Source organism: Egretta garzetta, unplaced genomic scaffold (assembly GCF_000687185.1).
Source record: "Egretta garzetta isolate BGI_Z169 unplaced genomic scaffold, ASM68718v1 scaffold163, whole genome shotgun sequence".
NCBI lineage: Eukaryota > Metazoa > Chordata > Aves > Pelecaniformes > Ardeidae > Egretta > Egretta garzetta.
The window spans coordinates 3,630,008-3,640,449 of record NW_009259308.1 but is presented as its reverse complement, the minus strand read 5'-3'; the positions used below and the strand labels follow the sequence as shown (position 1 = coordinate 3,640,449).

Sequence of the window (10,442 nt, the reverse complement as noted above, 5' to 3'; positions counted from 1 at the left end):
CCCTGAAAAACGTAGCTACATCTGCTCTTCAGTACTTCTTGCAGAGGTTTGCGCTCACCCTGGGTGTGAGCGTTCAGACTGGCAAGGTAGTTAGTCCCTCTAGTTCAGAGATCTACAGGGTGATCAGAAACTGCCCTGACAGTCTTAATGTCATTGTTGTGTCTCTGTCCTGCTGTGTTGTCCCCCTGGACTTTCAAAGTGCGATTTCCTCTTGCTGGAGGCTACTCCTACAGCAAGTGTGGCAGAAAGGAAAGCATGACAGCCTCACTCTTCGGAAGCCTGTAAGTTTGTACAGATTCGCTTTGGGTGTGCCTTCGCTTTGTTGCTCCTGCTATGGGATGATAACCTCTGACAGAAGTGTGGAGCAGATAGCAGGCTGGAGAAAGTTAAATCACCCCAGGGAGAGTCATCACCTGACATCCTTCAGCCTTCTCTTCAGCTTTCTCTGTTCCCCTCAATTGCTGCCTTTTTTTTTTTTTTTTTCTAAGGTAGCAGCTGCTACTTCTGTTAGAGATGCAGTTGAAACACCTTTCTATTTAAGGATCCTCACTAGTATTTACAATATTGAAGATGTCCCCGGGTCATACAGTGATACATTTTTCACTGGCAAAACTGACTTAACAAGGCTACTTAGAAAGGTTTCGGTTTGCTTCCCTTCAGGTGTGCCACTGCAGATTTAGGGAGCCGTGTTGCAAACCAAATGTCTGAAACATCCACGTTAGCAATATCCCCTGTGAAATACTGTGTATCATCTGCTTCCCCTTTCCAGTCTTTTTCTGGTGTAGAGATTTAGGTAGATTGAGACAGGACTGAGTCAGCTGCATTAAATCCCAACCTGTGATTCTTGCTGGTTAGGCACTCTGATCAGGCAGTTTTTCCAGAAAAAATGAGGCTGAATTTTTTTAGGTTTTTTTTTTTTTTAAATTACATAGTAATAACTAGAACCAAACCTTGCCCGATGGAAAAAATGAGGCTGAATTTTTTTAGGTTTTTTTGTTTGGGTTTGTTTTGTTTTTTTTTTAAATTACGTAGTAATAACTAGAACCAAACCTTGCCCGATATTTTTCTCAGAAGAAGCAGGCGGGGAGAGGGAAGTGAGCAAGTAAGTTTTTCAGGGCTACCTGCAAAATCTCAAAACTCAGGATTAAGAGGTAATTTGGGGTGGAAGGGACTTCAGGAGGTCTCTGGTCCAACCTTCTGCTCGCAGCAGGGTCTGCTCTGAGGTCTGACCAGCTTGCTCAGGGCTGTCTCCTGTCTGGTCTTCAAAACATCCAAGGAAGGAGACTGGTCGACTTGTTCTAATGCTTGCCTGCCCTCATGGGGGAAAAAGTTGACTTTATAAACTCTTAAGTGGAATCAAGTCTAGGAAGAAAATGGTCAAGTCGGGGGACCTTTGCTAAGGTGGTAGTTTCAAGACTTAGATGTACACGTTTGAGATCTGTGAGTTGAGACATTGCACTTGATCTTTGTGTTCTAGAAATACAAGAATTTTCTCATTTAGCAACCAAATTAAATATATAGATATATCTATCCATGTATATAAAAGCTTCCATTTCATGGACAGAAGGGCTTGGATGTCACTGCAGATTTGGCTGTAGAAGTGTTAACATGTAAAACCGTTAAATGAGGGGCAGCAGTATTTTTTTTTTTTCCTTCTTGCTTCAATATGTTGCTCTTCTCAAGGTAAAAATGAGGCAAACCATTCTCTGATGCTTATGTTATTTTGATATACAACACAGGGAGAGAGGGACAGGCTGGAACTGTAAGCCTTCCACTGAAATACCTTTTTGTGAAAAGGGACACTTGCCCTCTTGAGTGAAGGATGTTCTTTGCCTTTTTAACTAGTTGTTTTCTCCAGGCCATCACTTAGCTTAGCTTGCTGGAGAGTTTATGAAATGTCTGCCACAGTCAGTTCTTAAGGCTTCAACAGTTCAGGCATGAGTCTTACAAAATTTTTTAGCTCCTGTTCTGAAATAATTTGAACTTCAGGATGTACAAAGTTCGTTTCTAAATCTTGTCTATTCAAAACTTCAGTTTTCATGCAGTCTTGGAATATTATTCATGTAACTGTATATCTGCATTTTGGGAATAGATGTGAGTTACGTTCTGAACAGATTACATATTGCACCTTGCATATTGGTAATTTACTTTTAATTAGTCTGCTTAGTGAAATGTAGCTTTAGTATACATGTATGTGGGGCTTCGACATCACTTGTGAGGTAATTACGTGTATTGTCTACCCGGTGCTCATGCTTCATTCTTTGTGTTGTTATAAAATAGGTAACACTGCTGCATTTTAAGGTTTGTTTAGCAGTTACCATGTTTTCTGTGTCCCAAATGTTGCTAAAGCAAGGCACTGCAACCCAGAAGTTAACTTTGGTATTTTCCTGTAGCAGAGCTCAAAAGACCTGAGCATCTACTTGATGAATTTGTCAGGCTTATTGCTATCAATATAGACAAAATTAAATTTTAGTTTTTAACTGATTTATGTAACACTTAAAGAGCTATTAAAGATAACTGAGTAAATTTGAACAGGTTGTATATTCGTCGTTGTCTTGTAGAGACTGCAGATACTGCTAATTTTAAGATGTTTCATTATTAATCAATGATATTAAACAGCAAGAAAGATGTTAGCAATTACAGCAGTAGTTTTCTAGGTAGAAGTGAAACTGTATAGTGCCCTGTCAGTTCTGTTTACGTGTTTCTTTGCAGGCTGTAGAAGTGTAAAGAGAGAAAACTGTGTTATTTGCACAGCTTTCACATTCTGGAGTATCCCATTCCAGTCCAAGCAGCTATGAAGCATTGGAATAAGACAAGAAAAATCTCCTGCCAGCCTGCAGAAATGGGCATTGCCTGGAAGCATACCTCTGCTTCTGAAGTAGTGGGTTCAAAAACAAGCTGTGCAAACCTGATGTCTCCAGAAAGCTGTCTGAGTTAAATAAACCTGTCATGATGCCAATTCAGTTTTACTTTTACCATTTAACTTCCATCACAAATCACAGTAATACAAACATCCCAAAGTCCAGTGAGTTGTTGTTGTCAGAGTAATGCTGTAGACCTAGGTATGTTTCTGTCTGATGTGTGTCTGCTATGTTCATCACTTGACACTCTAAAGGTGTCTGAAAGAGACTGGCCAACCTCAGTTCCATTTATTCCCATATCCATACACTGGAGAATGTATTTGATACGATCTTTTGGCTCGGTTGTTGCTGCAAGTGTCACTAACCTTCTGAAAACACCTACTCTGCATGTCTTTCCTGAGACTCCTAAAAATACAGATGGAATAAAAACAGTGACAGATTCTTTTAGTGCCTCCCAAGCCTGATGTTTTTTGCTTTCTTTTGCTTTTTCTCTTTACCATTCATATTCTTTGTATCTCAGAACTAGTATTTCCTTCAAGTTGCTCGTCTGGAGCATTAGCAAATGTGCTCAGTGGTGTTTCTATACATCAGGATGCCCTTGCTCACTGGAGTTTTTCCTAGCTGTCCATGAGTTAGGAGCTCATGAATGATTTTTCATTCTTTTGAGTCCACAACAAATGTTAGCTGTTGTCTTTTCTGGTGGTGTTATGCATAGAACAATTTGAGTGTGTCAACTGTATGTTGTAAGTATTGAAGGGCAACAAAGCTGGTGAAAGGTCTGGAGCACAAGTGGTGTGAGGAGCAGCTGAGGGAACTGGGATTGTTTAGCCTGGACAAAAGGATGCTGAGGGAAGACCTCATCGCTTTCTACAACTACCTGAAAGGAGGTTGTAGCAAGGGTGATGTTGGTCTCTTCTTCCAAGTAACGGGACAAAAGGAAATGGCCTCAAGTTGCACCAGGGGAGGTTTAGATTGGGTGTTAGGAAAAATTTCTTTACTGAAAGAGTGGTCAAACATTGGAATTGTGAACAAATTCTCCACCAGAGAGGTGGTGGAGTTGTCATCCCCAGAGGTGTTAAAAAAAACCCACCTGTAGACATGGCACTTTGGGACATGGTTTAATAGGCATGGTGGTGTTGGGTTGATGGTTGAACTTGATGATTTTGGAGGTATTTTCCAACCTTAATGATTCTATGATTCTATCCCATATTTTTTTCTCTACTGGGCCTTGGATACCGTTATCTTCTTGCAGGTAGCAGCTCTTTGTTCCCATGAGTGCCCTTCAGGCAAAAAAGTGCTTTTTACTTCTCTGAATTGCTGCAGCAGAAAATTAAATCCACTGAAGAACAGGGATATACTTTTCACAAGAATTGCTGTTAAATTGACATACCATAGCTTAGGACTTAAGATCTGATGATACCAGCGTAGCCATACGATCTCTAACTACTGCCAGGAAATTTTCATAAGCAAATGTCCTCAAAGCCATCTGTTCTACCCTGGCCAGAGTCATGATCACTTGAAGGCAAGGAAATAGGACTGAATAATTGAGAATTGCAGTAATTGCCTTGAAACAACTTTTTAATCATAGGATACTCTTTCACCTTATGTGTAATGCTAACAGATTGTCACTGAAAGGGTTACTCCTGATCTCCTGCCACACACCCTTCTCCATGTGTCTGGCTTCAGGCTCATGCTCTAGATTGTTTGCAACGTGTCTGGCAATTGCAAAGGCCCAAGGTGAAGTACTTTGGGTCACTGATAGGGTGGAAAACTAGTGTTAGTTTTCTTTGTGATTAGTTTGCTGAACCAGCACATGCTGCAGCTTTTCTGATGGCTGGACCTGGCATGAGTAGCAGAAGCACATGGGGTGGTGGGAAGAGGTCAGGCTACTACTTTTGGCAGCAGCTGGCCATTAATATAGATGAGTTGTAATGTGACACTGCATCTAGCTAGAAATAGAAGGCAGAAAATGATTGGCAGTGCATCACTTAGACTAGAAACATATGAAATGCAGAGATGATAATCCACAAACTAGGACAGACTAGGTAGGTATGGTAGGCAAAGCTTAGAAGAAAGGAATAGAGACTGTTGTCCTAAAAGCTGCCTATGAAGTCTATGGCAAAGAAATAACTAGAACCTCTCAAGGAATGTATCCATTCTGTGAGGTAGCCTGAAATGGACTTAATGTTTGTGAAGGTGATTGGATTTTTGCAGATTTTCTGGTTTGGGAGTTGTATTTTATTTTCCTTCCATAGACTAGGATTGCACTGGGTATGTATTTTGGAATTCCTTTAAAGTCATGGGGGTCATTCTAAACTCTAGAGACATTGCAGTATTAGCAGTGCTTTTGAAGCTGTGAAGGAGTTGGTTGCTTTAGCAGTATTTCAGCCTGTAGGGAAGACTGTTTGCTTTCTTGAGCTGTCATGCCTTCTCCATACTGTTTTAGAATATTGAAAGCTAAACGTTATTTCTTAAAGTGTGCTTGACTTTTCTGAGATCTTTTTATACCCCACTATGGTTTTGTGTCCACTCTCAACAGCAAAATGCTTCATTGTGGTAGGCACCAATGCCATATTTATTGGGGCATTTGGATACAGAATTGTTGAAGTTGGAAGGCTTCTGGAGAAAATCAAGACCAACCCATTGTTCAGAGCGGGATCAGCTAGAGCAGGTTGCCTAGGATCGTTGCCAGTCTGGTTTTGTGTACCTCCAATGCAGACGCTGCAACCTCTGGGCAACGTGTTCCCATGTTTCGTCACTTACAGTGAAAAAGGCTTTTCCTGATGTTTCAATATATTTCAGTTTGTGCCCATTGACTCTTGTCACTGGGTGCCACTGAGAAGAGACTGGCTCTGTCTTCTGTATGCCCTTCCATCAGATATTTATGCACGTGGATCAGATCCTCCTGAGACGTCTCTTCTCCAGCCTGAACAGCCTAGGCTCTCAGCCTCTCCTCCTATGTCAGATGATCCAGTCCCTCAGTTGCCTTTGTGACCCCTTGCTGGAGTTGCTTTGTTCTGTCCATGTCTCTCTTGAAATTGGAGAGCCCAGCATGGTACATCTCTGCAGATAAGGACCTGGTGATCCTGGTGAATGAGTTGGCTGTGAGCCAGCCATGTGCTCCTGTGACAAAGAAGTCCCCCAGTGCCCTGGGCTGTGTTCAGAGCACTGCCAGCAGTTTGAGGGAGGTGATCCTGCCCCTCTGCCCAGCCTTGGGGAGACCCGTCTGGAGCACTGGGTCCAGGGCTGGGCTTCCCAGGACAGGAGAGACATGGACAGACTGGAGTGAATCCAACAAAGGCTGCAAAGATGCCCGAGGGTCTGGAGCACCTGAGATGTGAGGAAGGGCTGGGAGAGCTGGGCTGTTCAGCCTGGAGAGGAGAGGGCTTGAGGGGAGTCTTATCCTTGGGTATAGATGTCTGATGGGGGAGTAGGGATGAGGGAGCCAGACTGTTCTCAGTGGTGCCCGGGGACAGGACAAGAGTCAATGGGCTCACATTGAAAATCAGAAAATTCCAGTTAAACATGAGAAAAAACTTTTTAAAATTTTTTTATTATTTTTATTTTAAGGGTGATCAGAAACTAGATGAGGTTGTCCAGGGAGGTTGGGGAGCCTCCCTCCCTGGGGCTATATAAAACCTGACTGGATAAGATCATGATTAGCCTGTTATAGGTGACCGTGCTTTGAGCACAGTGTTGAATTTAGACAATCTAGGCATGCCTTGCAACCCCAGCTGTTTTAGGAATGTTATATTCCAGATGTGGTTTCACCAGCGCTGGTTGTTGCTCTTAATGCCACACAGGACGCTGCTGGCCTTCTTTGTCCCAAGGGCATGTTGCTGGCTTGTGTTCAACTCAAGTGTCCACTAGGACCTCCAGGTCGTTTTCTACAAAGTTAGTTTCCAACTGGTTGGAACCCAGCCTGTACTGGTGCCTGTAATAGGAGGCGATGCCTCCACATGTGAAGGACTTTGCCTTTTTGTGTTGAACTTCAGGAGTTTTCTGCTGGCCTGTTTCTGCAGCCTGTTGGAGATCCCTCTGACACTATGCAACACTCCTCCCAATGTTGTGTTGGCTGCAAATATGCTGAGGCTGTGCTCTGTCCTGTTGTCCAGGTCCCTAATGAAGATGCTGGACAGTATTAACCCCAGCCTCAATCCCTGGCTCTTTCCCCTGTCACTGACATCAAGCTGGACTTTTGTGCTTGTCACAACCCTTTGAGCTGGGCTGTCCAGCCAGGTTTCCATCCACATCCCTGCTTGTCCAGGCTGTGCTTCATCAGTTTGTCTGTGAGGGTGGTACAGGAGATGGCATGGAAAGGCTTGCTGAAGTGAAGACAAGCAGCATCCCCTCATCCACCATGCCAGTCCTCTCATTGAGGGAGGCTCTCGGGCTGCTCAGGCATGATTTCCCTTTTGTAAATCCATGCTGACTGCTCCCATCGCCTCCTTGTCCTCTTCAATGTGTTGGGAAATGGCTTCCAGCAGGGTTTGCCCCATCACCTACCCGGGAGTGAGGTTGAGGCTGTCCAGGGGAATTATATCTTTTCCATCCTGAAAATTTGTAAAGGGTGACAGAAGCTTCAAGTGGGACTGAGACAACAGGCTTCAACATTTATATATAAAACACATAAAAATCTATGCATGTTTACACATGCATAAGACCATACAAAGCGCATATGAATCTGAAGGATGCTGCATGGCTTCAGGGCAGAGGTTAGACTGGACCCTGTTCTGCTTGTTGAGGATTTCGACATAGGAAATGTGCTCTTCTGAAACAAGGTAGAGGTTGGTTGTTCCCCTTTACACAAGGCTCATGGACCAACAGGCCTCCTACAGGTCTTTCTGGCTGTTGGCAAATCCTTAGCAGTGGCTGAAAGTAAAGCTGTGATTTTGAGGTTGGGTGGGTTTTTTCCCCTCCATGAGGGCAAAGCTGCTGCCCTTACACCGTGCTAGATTCTGTTTTCTTGAACTCATGCTGTCCTTAATTCACAGCAAAGTGAATGTTACCTTTCTTTCAGAACCTCTACCCTATCTGATGGTATTAAACCATGAGCCTCTTCTCACTGACCACCCTGATTTTTTCAGTTTTGGAGGCATGGCTCCCTGACACTTCTGTCACCCCTGGTTTATACGCCCCTTTTTCTTCATTCCTTTCCTTCTGACTTGAGGCCTTTCCCCAGAACTTTCCTTCCCGGGTTGGGCTGGGGTAAAGCAGGTGAATCAGCAAGGAGGGCCTCCACCTGCCCCATGCGTGGGCCAGCCAGAGTTCCCCAGTGGATTACCACTGCAGAGCAGAGACTAGCGCTACTGATCTATAAATGCATAAACTGTTTCCCAAGGGAGCCCCCTTTTGAAATGCCTGTTACATCAAAAAATGACCGGGGAGGTGGGGAGTGGTTATTTAGCCTTAACAATAGCGTTAATACTAGGTAAGAGAGAAACTGGCCATAAGTACAGGTTGTATCTTGGAAAGAGGGGAGGGGTTTTGTCAGCAGGAGTGTTAGCTTGTGTAAAAGCCTTCTAGTAACGACGTGTTTTAATGGTTGGGCAGAAGGAACAGTTTTAAGATGGCATTTGCAGAATTTATTGTTTACTAAGTAACATGGTTTATCCCTCAGAATAGATAATCTTCAGGGCTTTCTCGGACATTAAGTCCAGCTCTCTGTTCCTGTGAGGGCAGAGTAATTTCTGGAATAATCTTTCATCATAAGTCATGGGGATACTTTTTCCCTTCTTATCTTTACCAGCCCTGGTTCTGCTTTCCTCTTTCTGTCTCAGAGCAACTCGGTATTCAAGTCACTTGATTTTGGTGAGAGCGTATTGTAATGATGAGTCATTATTTGGATGCAGAGTATACTGATACTGCCCTTCTGCAAAGTGTAACGATACTGCTGTACTAGCTTAGCACTTTTGTTAAAAGGGGACCCTGGGATTCCAGGGACCCTTGCACGAGGATGGGGTCTCTGCAGCTTGCTTCCTGGTCTCGGTTGAGGCTGGGCATAATTGCAAGGGACTTCATACCCTGGCAGAGGCTCATTACAGTGAGGACGGGAAAGCTGCACCTTGACTTCTGCACAACCCGCAGGCCCTACAGCAGCATCTCTGTGCTGCCCTGGTGAATTGCTTACCATTGCTGGTTTGCTTTTGCTAGATTGTTGCAGTTAATATGAGCAGTTTAGCTTCAGTTATGTTTCTTATTATGCCCTCTTTGGGTGATAAAGGTCCCTCTTGCTGCCGGTGGTGGCTATAAATGAGCATTTGCAATGCTCATTTTTTTCATATTTGTTATGAGAGCATTATTAAGGAAGGCTTAGTCTTTATTTTAAAACTTTCTAAGATACTTCTTAGTGATGCTTGTCTTTCCCTTATTTTTTTCTTGCACTGATCATGCAGTATTGTCTACCTTATTCTCAGCATTGTCTGCCAGAAATACAATTTGAATTTGTTTGATTCCCACCTGTGATTGCTGCAATGAATACGCTAAGACACTGTTTATTTGCACTAATAATTCTGTATTATCTATTACATATTACCGAGTTTTGCAAGTTTACCAGACAAGCAAAACGTACCAAATAGAGATCAGTCATTGCTGGCTGATTTTGATATTCAGCTTTAGCTCAGTGTATATTGGTAAAACTGTACACTGGAATTTTTTAAGGTAATCTTTTTTAAACTGTAGTCATTAGCAAAACTTCCTGTGGCATTGTGCAACATTTTGCAAAAATGTTTTTAGTGCTTACCTGCTTAATGTGAGTTTCACTCTACTTAATTGTGCAGATATGATTTCTCTTGGCTTTTTTTTGTGCAGTGCTGCCTTTTAAAGCTAATACTGCCTAAAAAGCTATTTCATGCAAGTAAGCAGTGGTACTGCATGTAAACTAAAACCATATTTGGATGTTAGTAAGTATGAGATAAATAGTCTGTAGTGTCTCCACCTGAAGACTGTATATATATTCAATATTTTCTTTAGGCTGTACAAATTTTAGTTTTTGCTCCACTACATAGCTAGGCCAGGTGTTTTGGGTAGAAGTGGCTTGTGCAAGTGACTGCTTGGCCTTCAAGGAGAAGGAAAATGCTTTAGAAAATCTTGGAATAATAGTAAAAGTTTTTACTTGACTTTAAATTTACCAGTTTCTAACATAATATCTTGTTTTAATTTTGCATACAATTCCAGGTGTACAGATTTTGCAATTCTACTAGGAGTGCAATCTGGCTATAGCGTCACACATACAAACAAGTATCTATCATGATTGTGCGAACTGAACTTTTCCAAATTATTTCTTGGCCAAATGGAGGCAGTTTTTCATGAAGACAGCATTGTGTATTATGTAATACAACAATACCCATGATACCAAACAGTATTTCAGTTGCCAGAAGGTGGCAGGGAAAGGGGTATTGCAGCTCTCTGAAGTAAAGAGTCACGTCTTCCTAACTTTGAAAAAACCACTTCATTAGGTCTGTTCCTGAAAATAGTTGAAACATTTGCTTGAATTTTCAAAACAAATGAGGTTTGCATGTCTGACATGCAAATTTCATCTCAGGAGGTTAAAGATTGGCAAAGTTATAAGCAAGGGAAAGA

General features: G+C 42.6%; 1 protein-coding gene across 1 annotated transcript in view; it reads left to right on the top strand.

Moving 5' to 3' along the window:
• The window catches only part of MIER1 (MIER1 transcriptional regulator), a 36,011-nt gene continuing 25,569 nt past the window's right edge, over nt 1-10,442 (top strand). The window contains exon 1 of the mRNA XM_009636212.2: nt 1-281. The gene's annotated coding sequence lies outside the window, so the exon portion shown is untranslated. The remainder of the gene's footprint in view (nt 282-10,442) is intronic.